At 38.9% G+C, this 17773-nt stretch overlaps 1 protein-coding gene across 6 annotated transcripts in view; it reads left to right on the forward strand.

The window, feature by feature from the left end:
- PRUNE2 (prune homolog 2 with BCH domain) overlaps positions 1–17773 on the forward strand; it is a 291989-nt gene that overhangs the window by 33642 nt on the left and 240574 nt on the right. The window lies entirely within an intron of this gene.

Genomic DNA, 17773 nt, shown 5'->3' on the forward strand with positions numbered 1-17773 from the left:
CCAATGAATATTCAGGGTTGATTTCCTTTAGGATTAATTGGTTTGCCCTCCTATATTGTAATTACCAAATACCATACTACCATAGTAATTCATGTTTGTTGCGTTTTCCCGAGATAATCAAAAGTTGACCATGATCATTTTAAAATTTAAATGAAACACCCTAGGAGGCAGAGGAGATAGGACTGTGGAGAACCTTGGAGGCACCACATTACTAGAAACAGTCCCCACTGCTGTCAGCCCATGGGCAGGGAAGCTGTAAAGTGCATGGCTTTGGAAATCCCAGCCCTGGGGCAATTACCTCCTGTGATCTCTGCTCACCAGATTTAACTTGGGAATACTAAAGGATCTTCCACCCAGGATTCTGAGAATATTGTGAAATGATGCCAGGATCAGAGAAACTGCAGCAGCGGCTCCACAGTTGTCTTGGAGGCACCATTCACCTTGAATGCATGTGAATGGCGTCCCCTGGGCACAGTTCCATGAGATGTAAATGGTGCCCCCTGGAGTAGTGAGACAGTGAGGTGCTCTCTGCTGTCACTGTTGTTACTAACTGGTTGTTGCCTCTTGAGTTTTTCTCTCTGGTTAGCTGGGGTTTGCTTACCAAGCAAGTGGAAAGAGAGGACCATCTCCCCCATCCAGTGGTCCCACATTCTCTCCATCTTTTCTTGCTCCCATCCCACATACTACTGGCACCTTCCTACCACCTCAGCCAGAAGCTTAAAAACATTTTCTCCCCTTTTTCCCACCCTGAGAATTTAAAGATCTTAAGACATGGCTGAATTAAGAAGTCATACACCACATACATGTGTGCACACACGCACATACACACACACACACACATTACACACACACACATTATACACACACACATTACACACACACACATTACACGTGGAGGAGTCTGGCTCTCTTTTTTTCTTTGATGAAAGTTTGTATATTATATGATCTAAGGGCTCTTAGTTGCTATAGCCTTCTGAAATACAGTCAAACAAACCAACAACAAAAAAGCTTGGGAGGGGAGGAGCATACAGCAGGACTGATTTGTGAAGATAAACAATACTCTCTTAAACAGTTGAAGGTCACTGCCAAGATGCAATGACTCCTTTGGGTCTCCAAACCACAGATTCACTTCTCCAGTTGTTGTTCAGTGAGTAATTGACAAGTATTCCTAATAAGACTGTTTGTTTCTACATTAGTATCTATACGTAGGGCAGTGGGGTTGCAGTTGTCATAAGGCAGAAGTGTTAGCTTATAGTTTCAAATATTTGGAATTTTCAGAGCAGTATTAAGAAACTAAGATTATTATTCAGATTGTTATTGGAATTTTAAACTTCTGCTAAAGACATTACTCAGAAAAAAATACTCTCTTAAGAAAAATAAAATGGTAAGGAAATTCAAGTCTTTAATTAAAAGTTTTACATAATTCATCATTGAATATAAGCCAGTAGCCCGAAATGAACAAAGTTATATTATATAGGATTAGTGAAAAATTTTTAAAGCTGACGTCCATTTTATTTATTATGGTGAAAAATTTGGTGGTTATTATTTATTGTTAAGGTTGCCAAATATTTTTAAACCTTCATTTGTCATTTTTTGGATATATATTTTTTGTATTGAAAGTTCAATGTGACACCTATTTAAAAACTAAATAACAAAATCTTCCTCTAATACAGAAGCTTTCTTTTTTTATGACTAATTTATTTAAAGCATCAAGGCAGAAAGCTTTGTTCAAATATTTTATATTAAAGGTAACTTTTTCATAATCAATTTAATTGATGATGCCCCTTAAAATGACAAAAATAAAATTCAAATGAACATATTGAAATTTTTCCATATTGAGGGTCTATGTTCGGACACTCAAAGTAATTCTCTCAATAGAAGAGTAGTTTACTATGGGCAAAATGTATGGGCAACTGAAACACGGGTCATTTAGTGCTTAGAATCATAAAATCATATTATCCTAGGGTTGGAAGGAACTGATGCTTAGAAAACTGGAAACTTTTCACTGGACAAGCTTGTTCTTCTCAGAGGGTGATACTTAATTTGTTTCTGCTTTTAAAACATATGAAACAGTACTTATGCACATATTTCTATATCTGTCTCATCTGTATCTATCTCCTATGGCAGTATTCTGTGTCACCAGACAGGTATTTTAATAAATCTTTATTAAATACCCAACTACTGTATGCCGGCTGCAGTTTAGTTTTAAAATGAGTTTTGTATTTTGCAAAGTATTGAGAGAGTGAATGAGAGGTCACCAGGAAGGTGAGAGTTCTTCTTTCAATGAAAAACACACAGTGTAATAAATAATGGCATCGTTAAAATTGTCATCTTTGCAAAGTACAGTCATTGCCCTGCATATCCCTTGTACATGGTTCCCCCAACCTGCATCACCACATCTTGCTGGAAACGCAGCTTCTCCTTCTGCCTGCTCCCAGCCGCTTGTCAGTTCATTACTGTCATCTCTGAGAGGCTTTCAGACATTCCAGGTGTGTGGTGTCACCTGCCCGACATCCCTTCCAAATACAGACGTTCACTCGCGTGAGAATTAAAGCAATAGATCTTTCTTATGACAACAAAAAGCTGACTGCAGCAAAGCAAAGCTTCTTGGAAAAGCCTTCCGAGTACATCTTGGCTTGTTCATGGGGAGAGAAAACCTGACTAATTAGCTTCACCCTCCCAATCTGAGGGAGGAGAAATAATGAACAGATCAGAGCAGCCTGTGCCACACAGTGAGCGGCTGACTGGGGAAGAGGCAGCAGGTTAGGAGGACTTGATCTGAGGAAAGACTCACAAAAGAAAGTTCTGAGGACTTAGTGTAGTGAACAGAAGCCTTTTGTTCTTTTCCATGAGGACCAACTAAAGAAAAGTTAAAATACTTATGAATCGCAATTTTTCCAGTAAAAAAGGAAATACTTCCCCCCCCCCCTCCCAACATGGCACAGCATGTGGGATCCTAGTTCCCTGACCAGGGATTGAGCTCACGTTCCCTGCACTGGAAATGTGGAGTCTTAACCATTGGACCACCAGGGAAGTCCCAAAGGAAATACTTTTAATCGAGGAAAAAAAGTAAATTCATATAACTTATAAAAACTTTACAGATGGGAAAAATAGCAACAAAAATTAGGGCTGTTACTTATTAAATATTACTCTTCAGGGCAAATTTGAGAAGTAGTAGCATAAGAACAGCTTTCTAGTCATTTATTTTCTAATATTGTGTTTTGAAGCTCATTGGCTTGGGTGTTGCCTGCCCATCCCTGGGGAAGGTGCTTTGTCCTAGAGATTCGTCTGTGAGTTGCTCCAGCTTGTATCAATGACCCCTATGGGCAGGCTTTCATTTTATAGAATTCCCTTGGTCCCTGTCCATCCTCTGGTGCAGCTACTGGGGAAGAGGGTGGTTAAATTAAAAGGATTTTAGCTTCTCAGTTTCTACATAGGTGTTAACAGTAATGTCACTTCCTCATTATTCCCATGTGCTCCTCATTCAGGGGGTTACTCATAACAATGGACTTGATCAAACTGAGCAGGCCTGGGAGTGTGTGTGTGTGGATATATGCTATAGAAACATCAATACCTGTCTGCACCCAGATATACATCATATTTTCAGAAGGCTCTGTATTCTTAGCAGAGAGTGACATGTAAAGTGAAATAGTTCAAAAGTCATCACACCTTTCGTTATTTTGGATCTTTTCTCTCTGTTATTCGTATGAAGTATTTACTACAAAAATTTTGCAGAAACACTTAGTACATGTCATATATTTACTGAGTCATCCTAAGTTTCCCATGGTATACTGATAAAAAACAGTTTATAAAGACCCCCACCCTCTTGGCACCCACCTCATGTTCAAAGTGCGTTTCTTCCTTCCATAAATAAGGAGAGTAAAAAGCAGGGAAGCAAATCTGAGTGCTTTAGTGAATCATGATTGAAATCAATTGGGGGCTATTTATCCACCTCTTAAAAATTATTTTGACTTATTGCAGGCAGGATAAACATTCAGATACATGCACATAGGTGTGTAGGAATAATATTAGACTGCCAAGATGAAGAGGCAAGAAAAGCAAACCCACAAAAGTAAAGCAAAGTGAAGGCTCTCAGTTCTTTATTTTCCTCCAGTAGTTTTCCTGATGCAGATTTCACCTGACAGCCCTTGAAAGTCTCACTGGTTTAGCCCTCTAAATCCTAGTTCCACTGCAAACATTTTCTTTGTTCAATTACATCATAGAAGATTCCATTGGAATCATGTCAGGATCTATGGATTGGCTTTCTCAGGTTTAAGACAGTTTGGTTTTCCAGTGTTGTGTGTGGATGGTATCATAAACGCTGCTGTTCTTCTCTACCTCTACCTATAAGACAGAGATAAAAAAGAATGTCCAAGAGGGCATAGGGTGTGTGCGAGGGCTTGTGAGAGTGAACGGGATGAGGAAGGAGCAGGCAGAAACATCATGTTCCTGGTTTGCTGTGCTGGTCTCAGTGACTAGACTTTAGCTGCCCATGAGCTCAGAATTTGGGGTTCTTATTTATTGCTTCAGTCCATCCTTTCAACTGATATTTAGTTGAATGTTTTTACCAAGTACAATTCTAAGTGCTGAGTCACCCTTAAGGATGGAAAGCAAGACATACTCTGACTAGCTGCGGAGTGTGAACGGCCCAGGCTTTTCCCAAGACCTGGTGAAAAGGGCTTTCTCTCCCTGCTCCCCTTTTTCCTTCTCTCTCTCTTTCCCTTCCTCCCTCCCTCTCTTTTTTCTTTCCTTTCTCTTCCTTCTTTCTTGAAAACCTCTTTGCTCTCTTGCCTCAGTTTCTCATTTACTTTTAACTATTTATGTTTTTGAACACACACCACAGAGAGGCCAGAGAAAACACAGATTCATTATCCAGCTTGAGAAATTATCAACATTTTGTGAAAAGGGCATTCTGAACTTGAACACTTAATCTCCTGCTTTGGGGAAAGCAGATGTATGTCTTATTATCCTATTTGTGAGTGGACAGTAAGAAGTAATTTGAACTTTATGACACATTTTCCACATTTTGTCAACCAAAAGGAAGAGGGCATAACTGCAAAATAGAAGTGCACCACCTGAAGTTTTGAAATTCCTTGGAAAAATTGTGCCTTGGGGCAACAACCTCACTAGCTCTGATTGTTAATACGATAAATACCCCTTTTGTCTTGAAACCACACAAACTGGAATTTTAAAATTACTCTGCACTGGACATCCATTAACCACTTAAGTGCTGGAACTGCAGCTGAGTAACACCTGGTAACTAATTATAGTGAAACCTGTTGGTGGGAGTTAATGGATCAGGGCCCAGCATTGGGCCTGCTTCACACACACACACACACACACACACACACACACACACACACACACACACACACACACACACACACACACACACACACACACACACACACACACACACACACACACACACACACACACACACACACACACACACACACAGCAAGTCATGTTTTCATAGAATTCCGCAGTGTATTATTCTCCCCTGCTTGAGACATTTAAAAACAAAATTACTATAACAGTTATATCTTCAGAATAATGAATAAATTAGAATGTGTAATAGGGTCAGAAGTTAAGTGTTTAAAATCCTAACAGGAAAAGGGAAATATGTGATAATATGTGATAAATAATAGTCATAAAATCTGTTAGTATATAAAATCACTTTAAAGGATTTTTTGAACATAACCCCATGAAGTAGACAGAATGAGTATGTCATCATACTCTGGAGTGTGTGTGTGTGTGTGTGTGTGTGTGTGTGTGTGTGTGTGTGTATGTATGTGTGTATGTGTTGGGGGAGAGAGATTCAGAGAGAGACCCCACTATGATATGAGAGTCTTATACTTGAGAGAAGTATGATTACTTGCAGTCTGTAATATAATTTTTAGCTTTGGGGCTATTAACAAAGTGTTAGTCCATACTACTGTTGTTTTACAAGAACATGATAGATATAAAAATTAAAAACCCTCTTCTGCCTAACTGTTATATCCAACCATTGTTTTCACTAACAAATGCTGCTTCGAGCATCTGCTGTGTACAGAACACTCACTGCTTTAGGAACTCTGGGGGATACCAAGTTCAAGATGTGGCCAGGGCTTGCAAGGAGCTATTGATCTAGTAAAACTGAATCTCTGATATTTGAATAGCTGACCCCTCAATGCATGGATTACTAGGAACTAAAGATTGCACACACCAACAAATGAAGAGATGTACTGTTTATTTTAATTTGTGTTGTTGACTTTTATTTCTCTGTACTCCACAGCAGAAGTAGAATATTGCACCAAAGAGGAAGCCTGGTGGACTTAGGTGGAGGTTGAAGTTATTACTTCCTCTTCTCTTTATTTTTTAGTTCTTAGTTTCTCCTCTATAAAAAATGGTCTCATATTTTTTTCTAATCCAAAAGCATTAGTAGAAGTCTTTTGAGTTCATTCTCTCAAGAAGTATATTTATTTCTGAATTCTGTTCATGTATTACTAGACTAGGATATGACACGTCATAAAATGTAGTTTTAATAAAACAGAAAACTTCAAAGGATGAGATAAATAGGAGTTTATGTGGTTTGTTTTTTCTCACTTTGGAAACTATTGATGGGTTTCAACTGGGTGAACCCAAGTCCTTTTCTAACTGTAGACTTGAGTAAATCTAACTTTAGTAAATCTAACACCACAGTAGTTGCCTTTGAAACCGTATTTAGTCTAGGATAACTCTCAAGCAGTCCTTTTCAAAACCCAAATGCAGATTTGTTCTGCTGTTGACAAAAGCCAGATGGTCCTTGGGAGCTAAATCTTAGGTCCTCTTTAAGGCCATGGCTCCCAAACATGTCACATTATTCTTAGACTCTACTGCAGACCTACTAATTCTGAGTATCAGGGATGGGCTCAGTAATCTGCATTACAAATAATGTCCTGGTAGGTGAACCTAGTGCAATCAGCAAGATGTTACTGTCACCACAGCGGCATTCTTTGCTTCTGAGAAGCAGGACCCAGTAAGAAAGAGACAGCCATGTGAAGTAGTGGAAAAATATCGGAATACATCTTTCCAGGTCTTTATAGTGATCTAACTCGTTTGTCTGATAATAGGTGTTTTGGTTATACATTATGGATAGTCTATAATTTATCAAATGATCCCTTGGTTGTTATACATTGATGTTGTTTCTTATTTGTTTGTTTTTTCTTTTGTTCTGTTACAAATATCTGCTTCAACAGATATTTCTCAGGATTTTATTGAATATCCATATTTAACAATGGATTTTGAATTACAATGAGGAATTTAAAATACCCATATTTATTGGTGATTTTATTTTTATAGAATAGATACCTAGAAGGAGAAGGCAATGGCACCCCACTCCAGTACTCTTGCCTGGAAAATCCCATGGATGGAGGAGCCTGATAGGCTGCAGTCCGTGGGCTCGCTAAGAGTCAGACGTGACTGAGCGACTTCACTTTTACTTTTCACTTTCATGCATTGGAGAAGGAAATGGCAACCCATTCCAGTGTTCTTGCCTGGAGAATCCCAGGGACGGGGGAGCCTGGTGGGCTGCCATCTATGGGGTCGCACAGAGTCGGGCACAACTGAAGCGACTTAGCAGCAGCAGCAGCAGCAGAAGCAGATACCTAGAAGTGAAATAAATATTGGATCAAAAAGTGTCAACATTCTGCATCTTAAAGGGTACTGTCAAATTAGTCCCACATTGGCTGTAGTATTCCTTACTACTGCCTGAAGTCTAACCAGCAGTGGGTGCGAGCATTCCCAATTTTTTTGCCAATTTGATGGGCAAAAAAATTAAATTATTGTTGATCTAATTTGCATTTCCATGACTACTAATGAGGCTGAATTTCTTTTCATTTATTCATTTTTTCTTCTATTAATTGCCTATTCTCACTTCTACTGATGATTTCATTGGTCGTCTTTTTCTCAATCAATGTGTAGAAACTTTTTTTGTGTTAGAAATATTGCCCTTTTTATAGCAAGATGGTACAAATATTATGCAAATATTATCTCCTACTCTTCAGTTTATTTTTTATCATTTTCCCCACAGAATTGAAGTAGCTAAATCACATGTTATATGTATGTATTTTTATTGGGATGTACTTTACATGTAATGCTGTATTATATTATATTATATTATATTATATGGTATTCTCAGGAGTATAACAGTGACTCAATATTTGTATTGAATATTTGGGAAAAGTTGTATTGATCATGGGAAAATGACCCCTACAATAAATCTAATTAACATCCATCACCATAATAATTATAATTTTTTCTTTGTGATGAGAACTTTTAAGATCTAGTCTTTTAGTTCTGCCATTCTTTTTGGCCTATCAAAATTTCACTGCTTTTAAAGATTCCTAAAAGTGAATGATACATTCACACTTTAGATTTAAATTTAAATTGCATCATCATTTTTATATGAGTCTAACTATAAGGGGAGTAAATGGATTTCAGTCAAAGCAAGAAACTAAGGCAGAGTCTGACCTGTATTATTGCAACAATTTTCAGAAAACATAGTAGGTAGATTGAGAATAAGATGGTAAGATGGTACAAAGTGTATCATTGCTCTTTAGTGCTTGAAAAGATAATATCATATTAAATAATGTATGCTTATTGCATACTTAATGCAACTTATTGAACAAGCTGTTCCATAGATGCCCGAGGCCAGAGAACACAGTAATATCTTATTGATGTTTCCAGAGTTGAATTTGTTAATAATACAGTATTTTAATTCAGCAGTGAGGATAGAATAAACATTCTAAAATGATATGCAGTGAAAAATTCACAAAAAATATGTCCATTTGAAGACACCAGTGTCCATGGGAAAAAATGACCTCAAGCACGTAATAAGCATAATAAATACAATATTAAGGTACTATTTTACGTAGCAACAAGATAATGCTTAAACAGAGCTGAAGATTTGAAAATCAGTTATTTCTGTAGGTGAAAATGTAAATTTCTAGTTTTCTGGTAGGCGTTAAAATATTTACATTCTACATTACCTACATTACCCAGAAATATAAAATTCAGAAGTATATCTTGAAGAAATAACTAGAGATGGGCATAAGAATACTATGTTCCTAATATTCCTTGCAGTCTTACTTATTTTACCAAAAAATTAAATATTAAGTTAATTTAAGGTTAACTTAAAGCCACCTGTAGACTGGGTGACTTAAACACCGTAATCTATTTCTCACAGTTCTGGAGACTGGAAGTCCAAGATCAGGGTACTGGCATGGTTGGGTCCTGGTGACAACCACCTTCTGGACTTACAGAAAGCCTCCTTCTTCTGATCTCACACAGTGGAGAGAGACAGAAAGAGACAGAAGAATAGAGAGCACAAGCACTCTGCTATTTTATAAGAGCACTAATTTCATCTTGAGAGCCCTATCCTCATGACTAAATCTATACTCAGTTATTTTTCAAAGATCCCGTCTCCAAATACCACCACATTGGGGATTAGGGCTTTGACATTTGAGTTTTGAGGTACGCAATTCAGTTCACAGCAAGATCTAAGCATAGCAAAGGGGTTAAAGACAGCAGAGGGTCAGAAAGCTGTGTGGACCCAGATGTACATCTACATGAGGCTAGATGGAAAAGACTACAGTTCTAAAGTCTGGAAACAGGAAGGTTGAGAGATTATTAAAATCTGTGAAACCATGGAGGACAGACTTCTGGGATGGGGCATCTATTTAAGCTGAAAGGAAGCAGTACTGAAAGGAAATTAAAGGGCTACCCCACCAAGTTGGTAATAAATGTATGGACACAGTTCCCCCAAAAGTGGAATGGCTGAAAATGATAATATGTAGGACAATTCCTAAAGGGGCTCTTCAGAAAAGGTAAGGATTTTGGGGGGATCATCCTTGACCTTTTCTGGTGAAGCTGTGGAGGAAAAATAATGGTGTTGTCCCCCCAAACTGTCCTTTAGGACATTGTCAGTAAGAGGATCTTGAACAAAAATATAAAAAATTAAATGTTTTAAGTAACATAACAATTCCAGCACAAATCATTATTATGATTGAGGAAGTATGAAAACCATATATGAAGTCATTTCTTTTGAGAACATTGTGTTTTCAAGATGGGTAGCAAACAGGTTGAGGAAGATGGATTCAGCTGAGAAGACCAATGAGTGTTCGAGTCAGTGTCAAATGCCCCAGCTAAAGGGATCCTGACCCCAAGGGCACTGGGGACCCAGATGCCCACCCAAGAAGAAGGGCCTTGGGCGATAATAGCTGAGTGTAGCTTTTGGCTCCCTCACTGCCTTCTCACAATAGCCTCTACATTGGACCATCTAGAAGGAGTACAGATGTGCAGTCTGAGCCACTTATAGCTGAATTTGCTCAGCTCGACTCTTGTCCCTTATTTTTCCCAACTGAGAGATGCTAAAAGAGAGCCTTCAGCACGTCAAAGAGAGGCTGAAGGAAAATGTTATTGAGGTCAGGTGGGAGGGAGGCGAGCAGGGAGGTTATAGACTATGCTTCTCTGACTTGATTAAGTTTCGGTTTTGTCAGTACTGACTAAGACAATTCAATTATGTCAAAATTATTTGAGTTTCGTCATTGAAAGCTTTTTGCCTTTTCCTAATTCGCTGGTTTATATTCATCCAGTACGTCACCAATTAAATTTGGACATCTATGAGAAAATTAAATAGAAACAGTCTATGTCCTGAATTTGTAGATTCTGGCAAATGTTTTTGTTTTTACGCATAACCTGAGGTACAGCTCTCGGAAGAAATCAGTTACAGCCTCCCAGTCACTTATTATTATTTATTAACTAACCGTTCGAATGAAACTGGACTAAACAAGGTAGCCAGTGGGCCAGAGTATCCTATTTGGCAATATCATAGAGACTTTTAAAAAACCACGTATGATGATCCAAGGAATTCTATATACATATACCAACTCCTACACCCCTCCTTCATATATAGAGATGTATCCTCACAATTGATACCATTAAGCCAGAAAGAATGAAGAAAATCTGCAGTTTGGATCATGGAAAAATGTCCATAGTATACCCCACTCCAGTACTCTTGCCTGGAAAATCCCATGGACGGAGGAGCCTGGTAGGCTGCAGTCCATGGGGTTGCGAAGAGTCAGATACTACTGAGCAACTTCACTTCCACTTTTCACTTTCATGCATTGGAGAAGAAAATGGCAACCCACTCCAGTGTTCTTGCCTGGAGAATTCCAGGGATGGTGGGCTGCCATCTATGGGGTCACGCAGCATCGGACATGACTGAAGTGACTTAGCAATAGCAGTAACAGTATACTGTTAAGTGGAAACAAGAAGTCTCTAAAGACTGGGAATAGAAGCACTCCATTTTAAAAAAAGAAAATATTTTAAATTGAAGGATAATTGCTTTATAATATTGTGTTGGTTTCCACCATACATCAACACGAACCAGTTATAAGTGTACATATATCCCCTCCCTCTTGAACTTCCCTCCCATCTCCCACCTCATCCCACCCCTTTAGGTTATTACAGAGCCCTGGTTTGAGTTTTTGTGTGTGTGTGTCTTTCTGACTTACTTCACTCTGTATAATAGGCTGTAGGTTCATCTACCTCATTAGAACTGACTCAAATGCATTCCTTTTTATGGCTGAGTAATATTCCATTGTATATATGTACCACAGTTTCTTTATCCATTCATCTGTTGATGGACGTCTAAGTTGCTTTCATGTCCTAGCTATTGTAAGTAGAGAAGAACCTTGTTTTTGTAAAGTATATGTGTCAGTATACTTGTGTAAATTTAAAATGTGGAATATTCAACAATATTCAACAATAACAGTGGTTATTTGTTTTATTAATTTTTGTTGTGTCTGACTTTTTATAATGACTCATATTTCTTTCCTTACCAAAAAAAGAAACAAAAATAAAGAATAAAATACAAAAGTTTCAGTTGGTAGAGGAAATTCCTGTGTTCTGGGGACTTTGCACAGAGTGATAAGTTTCTGCTTTGCTTTTTAAAAACTTTTAATTAATGTCACGCTGTTCCCTCCAGCCTGTGCTCAGTCTGAGTCCCAACCTTTTCTCAGCTAGTGGTAAGATTATGAGATGTTCAGCAGGTCAGAAGTTCTAGACATCATCTTAAACCCAAGGCCAATAACAAAAGGCATCTTGCTCATTTACCAAATTAACAAAGAATGTGGCTTTACCCATATCCGATAGGGGTGATCAGGGGCTTTTGTCCTTGCCTTTGGAGGACCAGGTTGCTCTGGGCACTCCACAGCCCCCTTTGCCCTGGCTGCTCATTTGACTGTGGTTTCTTATGCATCCCTCCCTCCTGGCTTTCCGGTGACTGTGACTGGCCTGGAGATAGGGATCGAAAGGGACATTAGTAGCATGTAAGATTTCCTCTTGCCCATCTGTGAGTCTTCTGATTTAGAATCATGGCAGCTTTCAGTACACAGGGTTCTTCTGGGGAGAAGCTGAGACCTTTTCCGTGCCACCCAGAGCCAGCCTCCAGGAAAGAAGACCCCTCATTCCGACCCCTCATTGACTTGGAGTTAGAAGTAGTCAACTGCCAACTGTTTCTGTTCCTGGATTTCCTTGGGGATAGTATCCAGTAAATTCAAATGACTTCTTTTTCTCTGGCATCTTCATTTGCTGGTTAAAGATGAGGGACTAAGAAATAGGCTGTGTATCAGTGTGCGATGAAGGGGACTCTCCAACTTCTGTAGGCTTTTTCTATACTGATCATTTCAATTCATTATTTTTTAAAACATTTGCCTAGGATTTTTAAGAAAAGAGAGTAGAGTAGGATGGGTATGGAGAAACCATAGTAAAACTGTGTTGCAAGGGCTTGTTGGCTAAGGTTAGCTGTGGGGCTCTGGATGTAAAGTTCCAGGTGGAACAGCTCTGTTTCTCAGAGGGTGGAGTTATTAAAAAAAAAAAACAAACAATGGAGGGGCCTGAGCTTATGACAGAGCTCTGGAAGCCCTCTCACTGATCAATTCTGTTTTGATCAGAGTGTGTATGAAAGTGCTTTTGCTTGACAAGTACAGTTTGCTTTCATGGGTGGTTGAATCTTAATGCTTAGATATTTCTCTGCTTTTAAAAAGAGGTATGAAACTTCATGAAGAAATCTCATTTTAGTGATGTATAGGATTACACTTTGAAAGCATATTAAGATTGTGATCTGGAATACTGGCATATTCAATATATTTTCTTTTATATGTTGACTATGGAGAGGTTCTGTCCATCTATTCAGAAGTTCAAGGTATAGTATAAGTTGAGTACAGTATCTATTTCAACCCATTATGAAGATTCCATTTTGTTTTGGGCTTGCTCAGCACTGGATGTAGATAGGAGATGATAAATCTCTGTCTCCTGAGATTCCTTAATGCTTGCTGTGCTTATATCAAGATCAGGGGATGGCTGTTTTCCTGCCAAATCTATTCTCTTCTAGCTGGGAGTTTATAAAGTCACATTTTGAAAATGTATATGCTAGGTAATAACTATTTGTTGGAACATTCTAGGCATTGTCTCACTTTGTACCTTGGCCTGAGATAACTGGAGGTCTCTTTTCTTCACTTTAGATATTTATTAATATCACCTGGGATGAACCTCATCCCAGGGCACCCTAGCCTTCTATTCATCCTTATCTAATTATTGGCTCTTTTTATCTCCTGGCACTAAAATGCAAGTGCCGTGGGGGCTGGGATTTTTGTCTTCTTGGTTCAGTGGTGTATCCTTAGAGATTAGTATAGTGCCTGGCACGCAAACAGGATATTATTAGTTGGATGACAATAATTAATTGAATTGGTAAAATTGTACATATGTCAACTTTTATTTGGGCATAATTTGTCTGTTTGCAAATACTCTAGACCCCAATTTGAATTGTGTCAAGGGTCATAGACTTTAAGATTGAGCATCTGTGAATCTGTGAATATATGGGGATGTGGCACAGGAAGGGCCCACAGGCCTGCTGTGAGCAGCGCAGGGCATCATTGTGGTCAGGAGTCTCTTCTCAGTTCTGTGAACCAGTTTCACTGTTGCCCCTGCAAGTGGAGCCAGTGATGCAGAGTGGACCAGGTACCTTAAGGATACCCTGTTACCAGCCCCAGACCCCTGAACTCAGTCCCAGACTTTTCTGACTTTCTTTGACCCCTGTTTTTACTCCGATCATACGGCTAAGGTCATTTGTGGTAGGAAGTTTGAAAGTGGGACCTGTATTCTCTGTCTGTTGACCTCTGTTTTGAGAAGCCAAATCCTGCACATTCCTTGAGTTCACCTACTGGTTGAGTTTATGTAACTAATTTCATGTTTTATTCCTCCAAGCACGCAGAAATCTGTCTAAGCCTGGTTACTACGATACTTGACTTTTGCTACCCTTAATGAATGAATGAATTATATCTTAGTGGGTTTGGGCAGGAATCAGGCTTTTAGGAATGTCTGGAATGTTTTTTGAGGTTGAGTCTACCATTTTAAGGGTCACCAAAGGAACCTTCTGATTGTGATGTCCCTTTTCTTTAGTCTAACAATTTTAGCCAGCCTGAAATTTCTAGTCATCTTTTTGGATTGTGGCATAATTCCTGGAAGGTCTCTTTAAAATGAAAGTATGTTACCTTGGTGAGTAACGCATTAACCTGGGAGTACTCATTGGCATGGATTCGCTATGCAATTGCTAGTGAAGGGGCAGATAAATCCCTGGTAGGATGGCCACCAGAATGATGGTGGTGGGAAGATAGCGTTGGAGCCTGGGAACTGGGACATTGACTGGAGATGGCAGACATAGTAAATGATGCTGGAAGAAGTCATGACTTTGAAGGAACTTGATATATGGGAAGAAGGGGATTCAGGAAACAAATAAGAAAACATGAAAACAGAGGGATGTGGGCACCAAAAAAAAAAAAAAAAAACAACAACTCTTGAAGGTTTGTGTTGGGATCTTCTACAGCCTGACCTGCAAATTGATACATGCTTTTTTCTCTTTAAATTAAGAAGGATGAATAAATCCTAATCTTAGAAGATTCCCCCCGGAGAAGGCAATGGCACCCCACTGCAGTACTCTTGCCTGGAAAATCCATGGACAGAGGAGCCTGGTGGGCTGCAGTCCATGGGGTCGCTAAGAGTCGGACGCGACTGAGTGACTTCACTTTCACTTTTTACTTTCATGCATTGGAGAAGGAAATGGCAACCCACTCCAGTGTTCTTGCCTGGAGAATCCCAGGGACGGGGAAGCCTGGTGGGCTGTCGTCTATGAGGTCACACAGAGTCGGACACGACTGAAGTGACTTAGCAGCTTAGCAGCAGAAGATTCCCCAGTTGTGAGAACTGGCCCATCATGTTTGGGCTCACAACTTTATTTAGCTCCTTTCTCTTTCTAATTAATAATTGGTTTGGGCTTGGAAATGCATTGACTCCCAAGTCTTCTTGTTTTCCCCCATGTCTTCTTTGGTGCAAGTTGAATGTTGAATGCAGAGCTGTGCCGAGGAATTACCGAACCTAGACAAGGAGGCAGATAGATCAGCTTTGGAGTAATTTTAATGCTATACTTTTATGAAGCCTTGCTGTATTTAACAGGCGTGTTTAACATTCTCTTTGCCCCCTCGATTCCCATCCCTGCTCATTTTGTAGATCCTGCAGTCATTATGGCATTATGGTGTGATCAGTGCAGGGCAGAAGAGACAGAGCTCTTTGTACCAGGTCATGGGCTCTGGGAACAATCCTAGTCCTCTAACAGCCTCTACTGACCTATAAAAAGTGTTGTGAATCTTCTTACTGTCTGCCTTCCAAGAGATATGGGAGGAGAAATGACGTAATGTCTACTTAGACCTTCGAGCTTCTCGGAAGAATAACAGTCTACAGTAATATGGTTTCTTAATGCATTTATTTGTGTTGTAATGAAGTATAATTGCATTTATCCCAATTTCTTTCTATACCTCTAAATCTGACAGTTTTGCACAGGGGAAGCAGTCTGGCTTTGGGAGTAAGAACTGGGTCTAGACTAGAATCCTCCAAAAGTATAAGTGGACTAGCTATAAAGTTATGAGGTTGAGGCAAGGAGGGTGGGAGAGGAAGGAGTGGGAGCTACACGTGGTGATGGGGGGGGCAGTGGTTATAATTATCTTCAGAGTGTTTACAACATTTTAAAATCCTATTATTTTACTAAAGATCAACATGTCAATATATTTAAAAATATATGTATTTGTTTTAATTTACAATATTGCATACTGTACAACTTATATGCAACATTGATCCTGCCATCATTCTCTATGTTGACAGGCTCTTTGATTGAGCCTCCTCCAAGATTTACCTTATTATTTTCCTCGGGCCACAGTTTGGTTGTTGAATAACTAGTTTCTGAGTCTGATATGGTAGTTCTCTACAAACACCAACACGTTTATAGATTCAGTTGTAAGAGGCCTAGTAAGTTACTAAATAATCCTTTTTCTTTGTTCCATAGAAAAAGGAATAACAAGTGTTTTTTTCTTAATTGAAATAATCATGAACAGTGGATTTTTTTGAGTAGCTTTTTGAGCAGTATTACAATCGAGTTGGCTTTCTAGTAAGTCATGAAAAGAGAAATTAAAATAAAGGATGAAAAGCTGAGAAAGTATACATAAGAGTCATCCCTGACATTCCATAAATATGTCAATTTAGGTTACCCTTATTGTTATTGGACAGTTTTGTTGTGGAATTTTCTGGTTGTAATTGGTTCTTTAGCACTTCTAATCCAGTGTTTTAGAAGGAGGCCAGCCTTCTACAAAGAATTTTAAGCAACTGTTGAGTTAACCAGGAAAGAAAACAGTATGTATGTCTTCTCTTTCAGAGAGGTGACAATATACACTCTTTAGTAGCAATTGATTTGTATTTTTGGAGCAATAATACTGATCAAACTACTTTTTCTGGAGGGAAGAAAAGCATTACACCCCTTTTATTTGTTAAACTATAGAATATAATACAGAGAGAGCATATCCTGTCACTCAAAATGTGGCATGAAAAAAATAAATTTCTACCAAATAGTGTTGCACACCAGGGGCATATGACAAAAGTCATTTTTTCTCTCAAAGTGAGAACTTCTTGTGTAAAAAAAAAATGATATAAAATACTATGGAACTGTTCTTTAGACAAAAATGATCTTTTACTAAAAAGTGTTAACTTGGAGATATAGTTCATATCAAATTACTTTGTGGATGATCTTAATACAACCACATTTTTGTTGGAGGAGGTCATTGCGAGCATGTGGCTACCAGTTGACCTGAGAGCTAGACTCTGGCAATTGGAGGTTCCTCTTTCCCTCCCCTGTCCTTGAAATGTACAATCTGCCCATCAGTCCCACAGCAGAAACTATTTTTATGGACACAGCCTTGAGTGAACAAGGTGTTGTTGAGACCATGTGTCACGGAAGCCAGTTAAGGCCTCTACATGAACTTTTAAGACTCTGGTGGGCAGGTGTGGAGATACACCTGTCTTGTGGCTGCCCAAGACAAGCCTTGTAAGTAGGTTCCCTTGCTTTTGGAACCGGCCACCCACCCATCTGGAGTGGGCTGAATCTTCTTCAGTCTCCCCTTGTTCTCTGGATATGGGGGCCTGTTTCAGGTTTCACCCAGGAGAGTTCCCAAGGTTGTGAACCAATAATTTTCTGTTCTTGACAACTAACTAAAATTTGAATAAGCATTTCTGAATGTTAAACATGTTGTACCATTTTAGGCCCTTATATAAAACCTCAAGAGTTTTTGCAATTGTGTCTGAATATAGCTAAGGCATACATACTTTAAAAAGTTGAAAAGTATACACTTTACATTAATCTGTTGTTAAA

The sequence above is a fragment of the Ovis aries genome, chromosome 2, assembly GCF_016772045.2.
Source record: "Ovis aries strain OAR_USU_Benz2616 breed Rambouillet chromosome 2, ARS-UI_Ramb_v3.0, whole genome shotgun sequence".
Lineage (NCBI taxonomy): Eukaryota > Metazoa > Chordata > Mammalia > Artiodactyla > Bovidae > Ovis > Ovis aries.